This window comes from Cinclus cinclus, chromosome 1 (assembly GCF_963662255.1).
Source record: "Cinclus cinclus chromosome 1, bCinCin1.1, whole genome shotgun sequence".
NCBI classification, from domain to species: Eukaryota; Metazoa; Chordata; class Aves; order Passeriformes; family Cinclidae; genus Cinclus; species Cinclus cinclus.
The window spans coordinates 88,380,525-88,385,879 of record NC_085046.1 but is presented as its reverse complement, the minus strand read 5'-3'; positions in this window follow the sequence as shown (position 1 = coordinate 88,385,879).

Below are 5,355 nucleotides of genomic sequence, written 5' to 3'. Positions count from 1 at the left end.
CAGTCAGGACAGGACCAGAGGTAAAGAACGTGCTCTACTCTGCAGCTGGAAATCATGGTCTATCCTGGAGCCTTTGGCAGAAGGTACCTGGTGAGACTCGGGGTCGACCACTGGGATTCTGGAGCAGAAGCTACAAAGGGTCTGAAAACAACTACACTCCCACAGAGAAAGAAATTTTGGCTGCCTATGAAGGAGTTCAAGCAGCCTCTGAAGTAATTGGCACTGAAACACAGCTGCTTCTAGCACCTCGACTACCGGTACTGGGCTGGATGTTCAAGGGAAAGGTTCCTTCCACACATCATGCCACTGACACTACATGGAGCAAATGGATTGCCCTCCTCACTCAGCGCGCCCGTATTGGAAATCCGAATCGCCCTGGGATTCTGGAAATAATTACAAACTGGCCGGAAGGTGAGACTTTTGGGTTATCTTCTGAAGAGGAGGAGCAAGTGGCACGTGCCGAGGAAGCCCCACCATACAATGAGCTACCGGAGACTGAAAGACGATATGCCCTCTTCACTGATGGTTCCTGCCGAGTTGTAGGCACTAACCGAAAATGGAAAGCTGCAGTATGGAGCCCCACACGACAAGTTGCACAAGCTACCGAGGGACAAGGTGGATCGAGTCAGGTTGCAGAGTTAAAAGCCATCCAGCTGGCTTTAGATATTGCCGAACGGGAGAAGTGGTCAAAGCTCTATCTCTACACTGACTCATGGATGGTAGCTAATGCTCTGTGGGGATGGTTGGATCGCTGGAAAAAGGCCAACTGGCAGCGCAGAGGGAAACCCATCTGGGCTGCTGAGATTTGGCAGGACATTGCCACCCGAGTAAAGAAGCTAACCGTGAAGGTTCGACATGTGGATGCGCATGTACCTAAGAGTCGAGCTAATGAAGAGCATCACAACAACGAGCAGGTGGACCGAGCTGCCAAGGTAAAAATATCACAAGTGGATCTAGACTGGCAGCACAAGGGAGAATTATTCCTAGCTCGTTGGGCCCATGATGCCTCTGGTCATCAGGGGAGAGATGCAACATACCGATGGGCCCGTGACCGAGGGGTGGACCTTACTATGGACAGCATCTCACAGGTCATCCAGAACTGTGAGACCTGTGCCACAATCAAACAGGCCAAGCGGGTGAAGCCTCTGTGGTACGGTGGACGATGGTCAAAGTACAGGTATGGGGAAGCCTGGCAAATTGACTACATCACCCTTCCCCAAACCCGCCAAGGCAAGCGCTACGTACTGACCATGGTGGAAGCAACCACAGGATGGTTGGAAACCTACCCTGTGCCTCATGCTACTGCCCGCAACACCATCTTGGGCCTAGAAAAACAAGTCCTTTGGAGGCATGGTACCCCCGAAAGAATTGAGTCAGACAACGGAACCCATTTCAAGAACAGCCTTATCAACACCTGGGCCAGAGAACATGGTATTGAATGGATATATCATATCCCTTACCACGCACCAGCTGCCGGGAAAGTTGAACGGTGCAATGGACTCCTTAAAACTACCCTGAAGGCACTCGGTGGGGGAACCTTCAGAAATTGGGAAATGAACTTGGCAAAAGCCACCTGGATGGTCAACACCAGAGGGTCCATCAATCGAGCCGGTCCTGCCCAATCTGAACCCCTGCACACAGTGGATGGAGACAAAATCCCTGTGGTACACATGAAAGGTATTTTAGGAAAGACTGTTTGGATCAATCCCACCACAGGCAAAGGCAAACCAATCAGTGGGATTGTTTTTGCTCAAGGACCTGGTTACACTTGGTGGGTAATGCAGAAAGATGGAGAAACCCGCTGTGTACCGCAAGGAAACCTTATTTTAAGAGAGAACTGTGTGTAGGGTTTCATTCTGTATTATATGTAAATATATAGGGTATTGGTTTGGGTATAATGTAGATGGTAATAGAATAAGGGGTGGATTATGTCCTGGTTTACAATACAACATACATATTCTATTACCATCTGAGAAGTGTGATCATCCTTATCTCTGTGGGAAATGTCTTCTGTTGATGGGCCATCACTGATAAGGGTGATCATCCTTATCTCTGTGGGAAGTATCTTCTGTTAATGGGCCATTGAGTCCTACTGTAGAACTGATAAGATTACTTCATCCCATTGGGAGATGCTCCAGCCAGGAGGATGAGCCAAGCCTTTCCTACCTAGATAAAAAACTGAGGTTTAGAACGCCAAAAGCAGCCTTTCTCCACTGGATTCCAGAGGAAGAACCAGGTTCTTATCCACATCATCGCTGGACCCTTTGGAGGAAAACTGCACCAGCACCCTGACTGACAGGGTATCAGGTTGTATTCTGACTCTGTCAGTGGTTTTATTTTTATTATTGCATGTATTTTGTTTTTTTTTTCTTCTTTTTTTTCCTCTTCCCTATTAAAAATTGTATTACTGACTTGAAGTCTCACTGGTTTTGCTTTCCAAACCAGTACAAGCAAGTTGACTCGAGGGGTGTTGTTTTTAACTTCTCTGTGTTACAGACTATTTTATAATAAATTGGTTGGTTAATTGCAATAACATGTATTTGTTTCCAAGGCCTCTATTTTATAGTAATCTTTAATATGCTGGTTTATGTTATGAAAAGCAGTTACCTGCACAGGGCAAATGCATTTCATGACAAGATGCAGAAGCTAGAAATTTTATGCTTTGCAGATCACAACTAATATATGCCAGAATTTCGCTGTCTGATCTGATTGTTTGATATATTTATTTTGAATACTTAGTGCTGTTTTACTGCAGGGTTGTACAGAATGATGCTGGTGCATTTATAGCTACAAAACAAAAGTTCTCATTAGATAATGTACCAAGTATATTGCTTTTCTTTTTGCATATCTTTGGCTCTGTAAAAACAAAATTTTTACAAGGATATTTAGTGATAGAAAAAAAGGAGAATGGATTTAAACTGGGAGTTGGTTTACGTTCAATATAAGGAATAAATAATTTACTGTGAGGATGTTGAGATGCTGGAAGAGGTTGTCTGGAGAAATCATGGTTGCCTCATCCCTGGCAAATCCCCACCACAAAGGGACTGGTGATTGATTTCCAGTATTCAGTCTGTCCATTAACATCATAACTCAGTTCGAAATGTAGAGTCAGTCATACAGGTTTGGGTTTTTTCTGTCTGCAAAGTGGCACTCTTAAAATTCATTTAAAAAATGTCGCAGAGCAATTGTTCCTACTAGAGATGAAGAACAGCACTCCTGCTCTCCAGCCAGCAGCTTAAACATTTGAACACCCCCATGCCCCTCAGTGGTCTGCAGTGATACTGGATGAGGGAGCACTGTCAGGGACAACATTGCATGAGAGAGGCCTGGCAGGGCAGAAAGCTTTATTTTATGGAGTCATGTGGCAGGAAGAGACAGCCAGGTGGTCTAACATTAGGAACAGAGGGAACGTAAGCTTCACCAATGGCTTGGATTAGCCCATTTTTCTCTGTGTTAATGTAAACTTGTGGTGTGGTCTCAGCTGAAGATGTAATTTTATAAAAATTGTGTAAATTGTATAATGCTTGCAATTCTCTGAGTTGATATTTGTTTCCCAACAATTACTGGCTGAGTCATCGGTTTTAAAGAGTAGCTGTTTGTAAACAGGTACAAATACAGTGTAGAATTCACAAGAGAAGATTATTTCATTCAAAATAGCCTTCCCTGAAAAAGACAAGTGAAAGTAAAGCTAAAACTGGTATGTGTTTTAGCAAGTGGAGAATTTGGAGATTTGAAGGAGAGCTGGCAGTCTATACTGGAAACTTGAAGTTGCTGCTATGGCTTATGATAATCGGAAAGAAAATACTATATGTGTAGGGAATACATTAACCATGGCAGAGACATACAGTTTTTGCTCTAAAAATAGATGTTTATAGTGTTGTGAAGGTAGAAATACTCCATAAAGCTATTCTGGCACAGAACTATTCTGAAAGAAATAGTGTGATCCATTGTGGTGGTAAAATACATTCTACTTAGTTGGTAGCAAGGCAGTGTGTTAAACAGCAACTGCTGACAGGAGACATATGGGTAGAGTGAATAACTTGAATCTAGAAATATTAAATGAATTACCGTAGGAGCATTCTGAATCTGTAATGTGGATTTTCAACAATCATTGTACAGCTGGGAGAATTTCAAAAGATTTGAGAGGTTCCGGTGAAGGTTAAGGTCTCAGTATTTAAGAGAAGGTAAGTAGAGAGATTGAGAGCTAAACCACTGATTGTAACTCCCTGCTCAACCTGCCCTGCAAGTGTTGCAAACCACTTTTGGAATTTGAGCTGGCTGGAGGGTTTAAATGGGGAGAGGGAGAAATAGGGCTGAACATTGTTTTTAGTGGGTCTACAGAGCTGTAAGGAAGGAATTTGACAGAAGCCCCTCTAGGGGAATATCTTGGATGCCTCCATCAAACACATCCTTATCTCCCCACTGTTTCCTTTTGGGAAGGAAATGTGGACTGGGAGTATCAGGTTGAGGTAGGTATCAAATTTCACAGTGTAGGAAACTGCCTGTGTTCTAGAAGGATTGTGCTTTTCTTTCTGCATCTGTTTTCTGTTTATTATACTATGCTAATTTGGATTTGTCCTTATTTATAGTGCTGTTCCAGTGCTCATTCTGAGGCTTTTACCTTTAATAGGCAATTGATCTCCTTGTTTTAGGGTTGTGGATTCTGATTAAGGCTGAACATCGCCATAGCTGCGTTTGTGTGTTTTACTGATTTACCCCCAAAGAACCCAGGTGGTTCTTGCAGACTAGACAATTCTAGGAAAGCCTTATCTGTCAGAATGTTTTGAGTTCATGACAGTGTATTAGAGCAAAGAAGATTTGATGGAATATGGACATAAAAGATTGGGAAAACAGTGAGGAGAAAGTGTTTGCATACATGTGCTCACTCAAGTAACACAATTGAACTATTCAGAAGCAAAATGTACCTATAGGATATCATCTCATTCTTCATGAATAAGAGGGGGAACTTTATTGAAATAAGGCTAGAGTTTTGGCACAGGAATCTTGGTAGAAGTACATCAGAAGTGCATTGACAACAGAAAAGCAGTGTTTATGCAGGAGTTGCTAAACACATTTTTCTACATGCCTACTTGAGCTAAACAGTAACTTCAGCTTGTGTTTCCCAGCCATCATTTGTAGTTACTGGAGCTGAAAATTGTCCTCCCTCAGAGTCCTGTCCTGGGCTGACCTGCATGTCCGGTGATCCATAAAGTCTCCCTTCTGGTCAATGGAAGGGACAGCTCAAAAGTCAAGTCTGGATACCATGACAATGACTCAAGATGGATTTATAGACTTGAAAGTCTTCTAGATCTAGTTTAATTATTTTCTCTGTTCTGTCTCTATTAGCTGAATGTG